Source organism: Littorina saxatilis, linkage group LG6 (assembly GCF_037325665.1).
Source record: "Littorina saxatilis isolate snail1 linkage group LG6, US_GU_Lsax_2.0, whole genome shotgun sequence".
In the NCBI taxonomy this organism is placed as follows: Eukaryota; Metazoa; Mollusca; class Gastropoda; order Littorinimorpha; family Littorinidae; genus Littorina; species Littorina saxatilis.
The window spans coordinates 34,596,971-34,610,321 of record NC_090250.1 but is presented as its reverse complement, the minus strand read 5'-3'; the positions used below and the strand labels follow the sequence as shown (position 1 = coordinate 34,610,321).

At 42.2% G+C, this 13,351-nt stretch overlaps 1 non-coding gene across 1 annotated transcript; it reads left to right on the top strand.

Moving 5' to 3' along the window:
• Nucleotides 1-12,746: 12,746 nt before the first annotated feature.
• LOC138969968 (5S ribosomal RNA) lies at nt 12,747-12,865 on the top strand. Its single transcript, XR_011456754.1, has one exon. It is a non-coding gene; the product is annotated as a 5S ribosomal RNA (ribosomal RNA).
• Nucleotides 12,866-13,351: the final 486 nt, after the last annotated feature.

The following is a 13,351-nucleotide window of genomic DNA, read 5'->3' as shown; positions in this document are numbered from 1 at the left end:
GTGTGGACTACCTTCAAAGGTTAGAGAATAAGGCTTGTGTTTTGTAACTTGTCAATTGTTCTGTCAATAGCAGCATTAGCTGACAGTTTTTGACATTTCATCAGTCAAAATTAATGCTCAGAACTTGCAGAGCCAAAGATTCTCTAGTTTCCTTTCAATTTTTTTAAGATTTTGTGGTGTCCCTACAAATCTGGAAAATCCAGAACAGCAAAATATACCAGTTCATTCATACTTTAATTGGAAAGCTTCTAATGCCTGAAATTAGGAAAAATGCGGCAATCACCAGGTTGTCACACAGAATATATCCGTTATGAGCGATGTCCTCTCATCAGAGGGGCCTCACCTTGCCACTGTATGTAAGTGTGCATGTGTCCAGTGCAAAACCCTTAAAAAGAAGAGAAACATGACTTAGACATTATGCTTGTTGGTGTTTCAGTTATTACTTTGCCCTCAACTACATGGAAGGTGTCCATGTCGACATGATGCAGGGTGTGCAGTTTATGAAGTTCGAAAAGGTGGAGGATTTTGAACTGTACGTCTCTAGGCTGGAAAAAATTCCCAAGAGGGTGAGTGACGAATAAATGGCTTAATGTAAAATGTTTAAAAAACAAAAGAATTCTGTACTCACCGATACAAGGACGGCACAAAACAGTAAAAAGGCTTAATGTAATAAAAGAATTTAGTTTTTAACTACTTGCCTCTGTTTTTAGTTATAAGTGTGAGGCAGGTGTTAGATGTTAGTAAATTGAATTGCTTCTCTTTCTTTTTTTTTTTTACAGGTTAAATTATGTTCAAACCATGAAGAGGGATGTTGTTGTAAAATAGATATTTCAAATAGCGGAAACATGTTATTTTATTTTTAAATGTTATTCTGTTTCTGTGTTTGATCCCTCAGTCAGATTAGATTCCTTTTTTCAGGTGGAACAGGTGCAAGAAGTGTTGGAGAAAGGTATAGAGGCTGAAATGGTGATGCATCGTTACAGTCTGGTAAGTGATGCATGTCAGGCTTTATTTGAAAGTGTGAAATCGAATGCTGTTGTTACAGTTGTGTCAGTCCATATCGCTATCTTTGGCTGACAAGAGTGAGAAAACAAACAAACAAGACAAGTCAAAGTCTGTGATAGAAAATGTTAGTTTTTGCTCTTGTTGTGGCCAAGTTTATGACTGATAGTGAAAGCAGCTTACAATGCTAGGTGAATCACTGTGACGTGTAAGTTGATTACATTGGAGCAGACGGACGCAATGACCTAGTGGATAAGACACCTGCCTCCCAAGCATATGACTGCCTAAATGGCGGGGTTTCAGCCCATGAATGAAGATGAAGTAGATTACACTGGAACAAACGTTGCATGGGGTTGTACCGTCAGGGAATAACTTTTTTAAGTTTGTTTGTTTGCTTGATGCCCAGCCGACCACGAAGGGCCATATCAGGGCGGTGCTGCTTTGAACGTGCGCAACACACAAGACAGAAGTCGCAGCACAGGCTTCATGTCTCACCCAGTCACATTATTCTGACACCGGACCAACCAGTCCTAGCACTAACCCCATAATGCCAGACGCCAGGCGGAGCAGCCACTAGATTGCCAATTTTAAAGTCTTAGGTATGATCCGGCCGGGGTTCGAACCCACGACCTCCCTATCACGGGGCGGACGCCTTACCACTAGGCCAACTGTGCCGGTATAGGGAATAACTAAAAAGCGTGATTTATATACTGTTGTGTCTGTGATGGCACATACAGGATGTGACCCCAAGAGCTCACTTTCTTGTTGTTTTTCAAGGGGGGGGGGGGGGGGGGGGGGAGTGTTTTGAGTACTTCCTTGGGAAATACTTTAAGATTAAAAATGTATAACCTCAATCTTTTTTGTATGAAAATCCAAAGGTTGTTCTGCATTGAGCATGAAGTTGTCTTCGCGAAGTTATTTTAACAAAAATTCAGTGCCAAAGCTTTGTGCTGCAAGCTTCGGGAAGAAAACTTCGCAAAATCAACTTCGCCCGATTAATATCAGGCTTCAGTGTTGGCAATTCAAGCAAAGCTCTGCGTTATAAAACATGACTATCATCTTTGAATCTGTCATATATATATATATATATATATATATGATCCAACCGCGTTTTGGCCCAAGAAGTGTGAATGAATTTAAACTAAAGTGGCGTCAATAAAATGCTTAAAGATAGCAAGATGTGTGAGATTTCTGGCTTTGGTTTTGCAGGAGGAAGTTCCCAGCCAACTGGAGAAATTGATCAGTGCTCCCATTGAGGAACATCCTTTCATGAAACCCTTTCTGGCTGAGGACAAAAAAGTCTCTGACGATGATCTGTGAGTGTAACACTTGTGTGTGTGTGTGTGTGTATGTGTGTGTGTGTGTGTGTATGATGAGAGCGAGAGACAGTGTTTATGTTTACGTGTGTATGGGTGGGTACGCATGTACAAAGAGCAGCATGTGAGTTTCATACATGCATACATTATTGTTCCGTATGAAGTACATGTATACCTTTCTGAGATTTCAGCTTACCAAAGAAGGGTGCATTTTTCAGTGTTCTGATTTTCCTACTTTCTGTGTTAAATTCAAACAGGCAGAAGGTGAAAACCAAAGCTATGGATGTCATCTCATCTCTGGTTGCACCAGCTTTTGAAAAACTGAAGAAGTTTTTGGAGGAGGTAAGTAACTACACATGCACACAGAGTGACTAGCTAGCATGCTTATGTATGTGTATTGCAATTTACTAGCTGAGCCCCTACACAGGCACAGACAGGCAGGCGGACAGACAGACATGCACACACACAAACACACCAACATTTCGATTTACTTGTGGTGGGCAGACTACCAAGATGTTCTGTGGATTATATAACAACTGTGAAGAATTTCAGCTGGACTTCTGATGAACTTATTTGTCAATATGATTTAGGAAGTAGAGAAAACAGACATTTTTTGGAAAATGATTACAATTAATGGAACTAAGATAACAGCGCATCTAATGACTTATCACTGCATTCCGAGGTATTGTGGAACCTCCTTTTAAAGACCTCCCAAAATCTGGAAAAAAATCCGGTTTTAAAACAGGGGTTATTTTACAGAGGTTATTAAGAAAATCTTAGAAAACATGATGACAAGGGAGGGAATCTTGAATTGGGGGGCCTTGAAAGGGGGGTGCAACTGAACTGTACTGGGAACACAACTATTCACACGTCAGCTTTCTCTTACAGGTGTACCTGAAAAAGTGCAGACCCAGCGAGTGCATCTGCTCGCTGCCCAACGGGATCGCCTTGTACCAGCAGTGCCTCAACTTCCACACGTCGTGTGAGATGTCGCCCAAGGAGGTTCACGAGCTGGGGCTGCAGGAGGTGGCCAGGATTCAGGAGCAGATGAAGGTCCTGGCCAAGAAGGAAGGCTTCGACCACATCTTCGACTACATCAAGGACCTCAAGACCAGGGAGAACAGCAAGTTCACGTCAGAGGTATGTCGGGCTAGTCGCTCGTGTAGACTTACTTTTTGAGGCCCAGAAACTTTGAATGATTTTATTTTCACTTTCAGAGGTTTGTCAGGCTAGTCGATGGTGTAAGCTTACTTTTCGAGGCCCAGAAACTTTGAATGATTTTATTTTTACTTTTAGAGGTTTGTCAGGCTAGTCGATGGTGTAGGCTTACTTTTCGAGGCCCAGAAACTTTGAATGATTTTATTTTCACTTTCAGAGGTATGTCGGGCTAGTCGATGGTGTAAGCTTACTTTTCGAGGCCCAGAAACTTTGAATGATTTTATTTTCACTTTCAGAGGTATGTCGGGCTTGTAAGCTTACTTTTCGAGGCCCAGAAACTTTGAATGATTTTATTTTTACTTTCAGAGGTTTGTCAGGCTAGTCGATGGCGTAAGCTTACTTTTCAAGGCACAGAAACTTTGAATGATTTTATTTTTACTTTTAGAGGTTTGTCAGGCTAGTCGATGGTGTAGGCTCATGTTTCAAGGCACAGAAACTTTGAATGAATTTGTTTTCACTGTTGGCTCAGAGGCACAGACATTTTTGAGGCTTTCAAGTCACAGATACTTTTTTTGAGGCACAGAAACTTTGAATGGTACAGTTTTCATTGTTGCTTTGAAGGTACGGACACTTTTGAGGCACATTAACTTTTGAATGGTTTTATTTTTTCTGTCTCAGAAGTGATTCCAAAAAAAAAGATGATGACTGTTGGCTACTTTTTACTTTGTACGCAAAGCTAATGATCTGGAGTGTTCAGAGCTCTGCATTTCTAACACAAAGTAACAGCTGCACAGTTCCATGAAAATGAATCAAGCTAGTCCTGGATAGGCATCAATGCCCCATTAGTTTAATTGTGTTTGACTGTATCAGATGAACTGAAAATGTAAGCCTTGGGCAAGTTCGAGTTAGGGTATACAGTTATGGTATTATACAGTATTTTGAGGTACCTTGCTGACTGAAACGTGAAAATACCAGAAGTGAAGCTAACAACTGGTAAGGCCTTCAAGTCGATATTTAAAAAGAAAAGTTATTTTGTCTTCCTAAAATGTGATACAAGCAGTTGACTTTTTGTTATATGACTTTTTGTTGAGTGCTGCACAAGGTGACTTGTTTTTATACGAGTCGGGATTCGTACTTGGGAGGAAATCCCTGTTTTAAAATGCCTAGCATGACCACTATTTGAGAGAAGAATGGGCCCTCATGTTGAATTGATCCTTCTTCACATGTGAAATGCTTTTCATTCACAGGAGGAAGTAATGGAGTTTGTCAAAGATCTTTGCTTCAACAAAATCCAGCCCAAACTGTCTACATTGTTCCAGAACATGCCTGACTCCCCGCTGAAGTAAGTAGCAGTGTTGTTCTTAGGCCTCAGTCTTTGGTCACTGGTGTAATGTTCTGACCCCTGGCTGGTCGATCGTCTGATATTTTTGACATGTTAGAGTTCTTCTTATGAATGTTGGGACCTATACATATTTTCAAGCCAGGTCCAAGTGACCCATTTACATCAGAGTCCAGGAATAACAACGAAGTAGACCCCATTGATTGAATCTTGAAGAGTTATAGCCCTTTTCTATCTATAAATGTCCACTTCTTCTTCTCCTTCTCCTTCTTCTTCTTCTTCTTCTTCTTCTTCTTCTTCTTCTTCTTCTTCTTCTTCTTCTTCTTCTTCTTCTTCCATAGAGGACTGGGTTCTTGCGAACGTCTCAGAGTCCTGCGGTTGAGTCACTGTTACCGAGAGTGGCTAGCTCCGGCAAACAGGGAGATTAAAACGGTGGGGAGGTTAAAACTATGTACTGGGGAGAGTGCTATTGGTCAATTCATTTAATTATTACAATCATGCTTAATTATCCTCAAAACAATGTGTCTGGCAGGAGGTCAACAACATGTGGGGACACATGTCGATATTTGTAGAAAAATAATTTTAAAAAAAGTAAGTTTTTGCTGATTTTTCACTGCATTGTTTGCTATGTTGTGTTGGAAAGAAGAAACGGTGATTCCTTTGGGACAAACCAAAGTGTCCCTTGCATGCAGATTTTCTCTCACTGAGTAGCAATTTTGGTTAAGTAATAATATCAAAGAGAAGAGAATAATGTCTCTTATCTAGAGGTCGTCTCTTATCAGAAAAAGACACAGATAACACTGTAGATATGATTTTTGTTTGAATTTTTAACAACAGAAGTGTTCTCCTGATTTCTCAACAGAATCATGCCCACACCTCCAGTGTTGGAGAACTCACCGGAAGGTTTCTACTATGCTGGCACGCCTGACAGATCAAGGTCTGGCATCTACTACCTCAACACCGCCAACTTGGACAACATGTAAGGCTTTTTTCTACAAGTACAGTGGTACCTTTACTTTTAGACTGAAAAAAAGTATAAAAAATTCTCTTTAAAATAGAGGTGAAGTTGTTGACACTATGATGAGAAAAAAAAGTTTGAGAAAATCTTAACTTTGACTAAATGGAAAGCTTGTGTGTCCACTGCACACTTTAAGAAATGTTTTCTGGCAAATTTTAATCAAAGAAGACTGAAGGCTATTTGTTGTACCATAATTAAGAGGTACATGCAAGAAGAAACTGGACAATTTTCTATATTTTTGAAAACTAACTGAAAGATTCTCAGTGGTATGTAAACATACTTTTCAGCACCAGATTATTGATCGCCATAGGTTTACAACAGATAAAGAAGAACAGCAACTCAAACATAAACACATGCACGCACACACACGCATGCACACACATACCCACAAAAAGAGACATTAATAATGTATGGTTTTTGAGAAATCCTAATGATTGCTGAAAATATTTTTCAGGCACAAATATGGACTGGCAGCTCTGAGCTTGCATGAAGCCATTCCAGGACATCATCTGCAGGTCAGCTTGATTGCAATGTGTGATAAAATGATAGTAGTACCTGTAACCCGAGGTCCCTCTAATAAGAGGACACCCCCCCAATAGTATGTTAGAAAGTATGTTTTAAAAGCATTATGAACAATGAACAGACAGCCATAATTTTGTGCACAATGAAAGTATCTGGCTTGGATGACAATGTTCTTTTGAAAGCATTGTGAGCAATAAACATACAGGCATAATTTTGTTCACACTGAAAATATCTGGCTTGGATGACAATGTTCTTTTGAAAGCATTATGAGCAATAAACAGACACCCGTAATTTTGTTCACAATGAAAGTATCTGGCTTGGATGACAATGTTCTTTTGAAAGCATTATGAGCAATAAACATACATGCGTAATTTTGTTTTGCCTGACACAGAGTGAGGTTGCTCTGAACGAAAGAAATCTACCTGATTTCCGACGCTACTCTGAGGATGGCAAGTACTACCTGGCTCCCAGTCGCTTCTCGTTCAACACTGCATACGTTGAGGTAAGAACTCCACGTGTCCCGTAACTGTGTGTCCCTGTGCATAAGAAGCTGAAAAAACATGCCAGAAATTCATGAAGGAGGTCTGGTGGTGCATTAAACCTAAAGAGGGAAGATTAAAAGTGTATTAATTAGTGTGTTCAAAATCAAAATTCTGTCTGAAATTGAAATTGCAAAAAAGACCATAACAGTTTCATTCTGTTCTTTATCATATATCCTAAATTGAAAAAAGGAATTGATATGATGCGTTTCATTTTAAAATGTTCCAAAAATGATAGAACATTGGTCTTATGCAAATTAGGTTTCATGATTGCATGATTCTCGGAGACGAGGTCGACTCGTCTCGGTTTACAAGTTTCAGGTAGCCAGGCCTCACTAGTCTTGGTGTCGATTGATTCAGGGTTTTCAATGTCGATCTTTTAGTTTGAGGCTGACAGACTTGCTGAATGTTTTGATAGAACTTTCACTGTTTTCAGCAACTTGTTTAATATTTCCATGTGCCTGACATTGTTGCTTGATGTTGCAGGGCTGGGGATTGTACAGTGAGGCGCTGGGAGAGGAGATGGGTGTGTACGAAGAGAGCGACACCTTGTGAGTTCAGTCTTTGGAGCTCTTTTCTTTGTCATTTGTCATGATAATTAAAATAATGATAATGAACATTTATATAGCGCTTCCCCACAGCTCGAAGCGCTTTACAAGTTCAATCAAACAACAACACGATCTACATACCCTATTCATCATAAACAAAAATCAACAGAAGGAAAACTTTGAGTGACTTCTTTTAATTTCACTTAGTGTAGGTGTGTGTGCGTGCGTACGTGTGTGTGTGTGCATACGTACGTATGTGTGTGTGTGCGTGCGTGCGTGTGTGTGTTTGAAGTCTCTGGGTGAAAGTTTGATTTGAAAGAATGTCTGTGGAATATTTTGTTTGCAGGCTTGGCAGATATTGCTTTGAGATCTTCAGAGCAGCACGGTTAGTGGTTGACACAGGGATCCATGCATTTGGGTGAGTGCTTTATTATGACCTCTTTATGAAGTGTTATATTTTTCTCTTTGGCTTTCAACTAGGTTACAGACAAGCTTTGTGCACATTTACCATGATTTATCAACATTTTGTCTTGTTTGTTTGACTTTTTTTGTGCAAGGAATGATCATTGCGAGCAGGCCCATTGTGCAAGCATATCTGAAAAAGTTAAATCTAGAATGCTGATGTGCTCTGTTGCTTTTTTTTCACGTGAGACTTTTTTTCTGATGAAGTGTGAAAAATACTTGGTTAGGTTTATAAATTAAATTGAATTGTATTAAATTCTTTAAATTTTTTGTTCTCTATCGTTTTATATTGAGCTGAAATGTGTTCTGCTGTTCTGTTTTGGACTGTATGAACTTGTACTAAGATCTCTGGAATGAGCGCTTCTGCTGAGCAAAGGGGCATGGCTTTTCATTAGAGGACTCACAGGCATCAGGCACAGTAAAAGTACAGGGTGACCCCCAAAAAAGAGCACCCAAACAAAACGTCATAAATTGAACAAAAATAAAGCAATCTTCATAAAATTTATTTACACACACAAGTAGCCTCTGCGTGATTTGCACAGAAAATTTGAGCGTTCTAGCTTGTCTTTCAGGAAAGTTATGCTCATTCTACAGAACATGCTCCAAATGGCCTCCCCCGGATTTAAATCCCCCAGATTTCTATCTTTGGGGGTTCCTGAAAGACAACGTCTACAGGAACAACCCACAGACAATCACAGAACTCAAGAGAGCCATCACAACAACCATTCGCGGAATCTCGCAACAAGAGTGTGTGCGGGTGATTGATAACTTTGCGCGGCGAGTTCAAGTTTGCCTGCAGCGGCGCGTAGGACATTTGGAGCATGTTCTGTAGAATGAGCATAACTTTCATGAAAGACAAGCTAGAACGCTAAAATTTTCTGTGCAAACCATGCAGAGGCTACTTGTGTGTGTACATGAATTTTATGAAGATTGCTTTATTTTTGTTCAATTTATGACGTTTTGTTTGGGTACTCTTTTTTTTGGGTCACCCTGTAGCATAGCTTTCCACTTGCCGTGGACACATGACAGCACTGCAATGTACCTGTAGCTGTTGGCACTAACTTCTCCGTGAATATTGAGCTAAGGGTCTCAATCCAAGCATAAACGCTCATTGCATTACTTTGCATTGCATTGCATTGCATTGTATTGTATTGGATTGCATTGCATTGTATTGTATTGTATTGTATTGTATTGCATTGCATTGTATTGTATTGTATTGCATTGTATGTTGTTGTATTGTATGACTGTAACTATATATTTTTATGTATATATGTATTTTCTATAGATGGAGTCGGCACAGAGCAGTGAACTATATTGTGGACCAAGCCATGATGGATTACAAGACTGTTGTAAATGAAGTCAACCGTTACATCACCTGGCCGGGACAGGTACATCTACCTTTCCTACTTTGTACATATATGTGCAGAGAGGGATAGAGAGGGAAAGAGAGAGAGAGACAGCTAGACACACACACACACATACACACACATAACCAAGAGCACACACACACACACACACAATTAGACATTCACATACAGACGTATGCACAGGGAGACAGAGAGAGCGAGCGAGCGCTAGCTTTAAGAGTTTTCATTGGAGGCATTCAGAGACAATGAGAGTTGATTGGTTTTGCACTCCCTGTGCACAGCTTAAGATCTGAGGAAATATTATTTTGCAATCACCGCATGACTTTTTGTGTGTATATATATATCTGTGACTCGGACTATAGTTTTGTACAACAAAACATTGTCTCTCTCATCGTACTCGTGGTTACTTTCAGAAAATCAATGGGTGCAAGTATAACTTGTCAAATTATTTCTGTGTGTGTGTATGTGTGTGTGCATGCATGCGTGCATGATTTGCGCAAGCACATAGGTGCATGTTTGTGTGTGTGTGTGCGTGTTTGAGGTACATGCATGTATGTCACTTTCTGTATGTGCTATTTTATCAAAGATTTTCAAGGCATCCCTTTGTCTTTTCAGGCCTGTGCTTACAAAATTGGTGAGCTCAGAATCTGGGAACTGAGACATAAAGCGGAAAAAGAACTGAGTGAGTAATTTACCATTTACAAATAAGCTAAAAAAGTCCAGGGCTTGATCTGGGGGGGGGGGGGGGGGGTCATGAATTCCAGAAGCCCCCCATCTCCCCAGCAAATGTACCTTTTACCTAAAGAAGAGACCTGAAATACCCTTTTCAAATGCTTACTTTCATGCATCCCAGGCCTTTGCCTGGCCAGCCCCAGTACCCTTTCCTTGTTTTGGAAGCCCCTCCCTCTCGCACACTAGGTCCGCCCCTCAGGTGTAATATTAAGCACGGACCAGTAAAGGTCATGTGATATTGGACGAGTAGAAAAGGGAAAAGGCTTTGTGCTCTAATTTCTAAATAGGCAAGTATGAATTTAAAGTCATAATTTTTTTAGTGCGGTTTAGTTAAAGTAGCTCAAAGGAACCGTGAAAAAAGTCCTGTTCTAGCAATGGAAATAATATGTTAATCACTGTTTTCATTTCCTTGCACCAGGAGAGAAGTTTGACCTGAAGGCGTTTCACGAGGTCATCCTGCGATGCGGCGCAGTCCCTCTGCGAGTTCTGCAGAACATCGTGGAAGACTTCATCGCTGAGGTGGGCCCACCACCGCCACCAACACCGCCAGAAACCACCAACAACGGTGAAGAAGGAATCAGCAATGACGGAGATGGCATAAAAGAAAACACTGAAGATGGAGGAAACGCAATTGATGGAGAGGGAGAAAAAGAGATGGATGGAGATGGAGAAAAAGCGATTGAAGGAGATGGCGGAAAAGTACACACCGAAGAGGGAGGAAAAGCAATTGAAGAAGACGAAGAAAAAGCGATAGATGGAGATGGAGGAAGAGAAAATGACGCGACCAGTGTGTTGGATTCAGCGAGAGATGACAACGAGAACAGTATCAATGCAGCCGACTCTTGAGAGTCGGTTCTTGCCGGTGTTGCATATGAGAACGGATCTTTCCGCCCACATTTGAAGAACGTTTGTTGTTGTTGTTGGGTTGTTTCTCGTGGGCACAGAATCATTGACAGGGTATTTTCCCTGGTTCAGTCAGATTGTACAATCTGAAGGGAGCGAGGGGTAAAGATTGCATGACAACTCTAGGTAGGATTGAAAGCAGGTGTGTTTGTAGATTTATGAGTAGTATCTAATGAGCTGTTACTCGGCGCCATCCAAAGTAGTGTTTCAGACAAAATTTTGTATGCAGAGGTGTATGGACTTACGGGCTAGTTCACAGAACATTGACCAGATGAAAGAAGTGCTACATGACACCTTCAAAAGTACCATGTGTTTGAAATTGCATGTATTCCAAAAGTATCATTTGGATACTTTAGTTTTGGCACTTGGCATCGACATGATAAACATTACTCTATAACTGCTCGTTTTGATACTTTTCTTTTGCACTTGGCATCAACATGATGAAAATTACAATTCAGAATTGACTTTGTTGAAAATACAACAAAGACTGAAATCAGAAATGTTCCTCAGTGAAAAGTACTTAAACAACATACATTTTTATGTAGAAAGGTGAATGCAAGATTTTTCATCAGAACAGGTGTGAGCACTGCTATTTCATGCCATCGAAAATACTGTAACGGTACATTTGATCTTGATACGCTGTGTATGACTATCTCTCTTAATTCTGGCTAGCAAGTGAAAGCAAGAGATGTTACAGCATGATGCATGCATTGAATGACTTGCACCCACATCTTGTTTCTTAAAATGTCAGAAATCTGTAGTAGATTTTGTCAGGCACTTGTTTTTTGTCGCAACTGGCATGTCAGAACACCTGAGGTTTGAATCAATGCAGCATACAGAAATTCACAAAGTCAATATAACACTTACCTCGACAGTACTATTCTTGCACATTATCTATTATAGGCCGAAAAAATTGGACAAAACGCTGAGTGGGTACAATTATCTCCCATAACCATGCGCCACCGTGGATCCCAAGCACTGTCCGAGTGCTTCCCCCTTACAGGATGTAGGTGGCGCGTCCTCTTTCTTTTTTCGCGCGTGTCAGACCGGCTGTGTTTCTGCTACGCTCCCGGATTATTTTGGACTAAGAGGCTTCTTTTCTGTGTGGACTATCACCTGTTGGATTATTGTGTGTTATTCCACTTCTGGCTTGAGGCTACGTTGTGTTTCCTTCAACTTGTGCCTCCGTTTTTGTGTGGCGGACTCGGCGTGCCTCCCGTCCTACTTCGTGGTGACCGGTCGTCTGCTTCTCGTTTCGCCGCATTCACTTGAGTATTGACCTAAATTTTCTTTGAATTTTGTTAATTCTCGGTCTTTAAGGGTACGTACAGGGCGAGGTAGGATGTCTCGTCCTGTTTTGGGCTCTGGTTCTACGGAACCAGAGTCTGCCGGGGGCAACCCTTCTCCGGGCGCCCAGCGTCATGTTTTACGCACGGAGAAGGGGATCTTTCGGCGCTCCGACTCTCCCTCCCCAAACGCTTTGCGTTTGCGGCGAGGGAGGGCGGAGAAAGCCTGTTTGAGCAAGCTCAATGCGAGCTTGCTCAAACAGGCTGGGCTTGAGCCTGGGACTTCGGGCGGGGCTGCGCCGTCGAAGGTTCGGGGAAGGTCGAGGAGAGAGAAAAAGCTTCTTTCTCCTTCTCCTTCAGTGGAACAGGCTTCCCCCCCTTCGACGCCGTTGTCCGGCCCTCAGTCTCAGGCTTCAGCTCCTCCCGGTTTCGAGCCTGGGGGGAAGGTTTCCTTCTCCTCCCTGGCTCGAATCCGGGGGCAGGTCGATTCCCAACCCTCTTTGGGGGTTGGTGAATCCGATCTAGGGGCTACTGGAGAGACTCAGGTTTTGACAGCCAACGGCCATACCACGTTGTAAACACCGGTTCTCGTCCGACCACCGAAGTTAAGCAACGTCGGGCCCGGTTAGTACTTGGATGGGTGACCGCCTGGGAACACCGGGTGCAGTTGGCATTAAAATCTTCCTTTTTCCGGTGCCTCTCCTGTGCCCTCCTCGGTTTCCACCGCTGTGGAAGCCAGGAGGGACACGGGTCCTCCTCTGAACTCCCTCGCTGGGTCGTCTGCTGCTGTTTCGACAGTAGTTTCGGCCTCCTGGGGGGGGAGATCGGAGGAGATGACGGGGTCTCTGAATTCCCTCCCCGCTGGGGTTGGGATGCGAATTGACCCCGTTCAGGGCGGTCCTGTGGGGGCAGGGGTTTCAGGCTTCGTGCCTACGACCACTGCTACTACGGTTCCCTCTGACGTCCGTGTGACTGGTGGCTGTCCCTCTTGTTAAGACGCTCCGGCCGACTAGTTACTGGACGTGGAGGTGTTCGACAGAACGTGGTACTTCTGTCGAATGGTCAGGGCGACGGGAACATTGTTTCTGTTGCTCAGACCGACACCTCCGACCGGACCGTCTTGACCCCACGCCATTCCTTAGCGTCTGGTGTTCGGGTG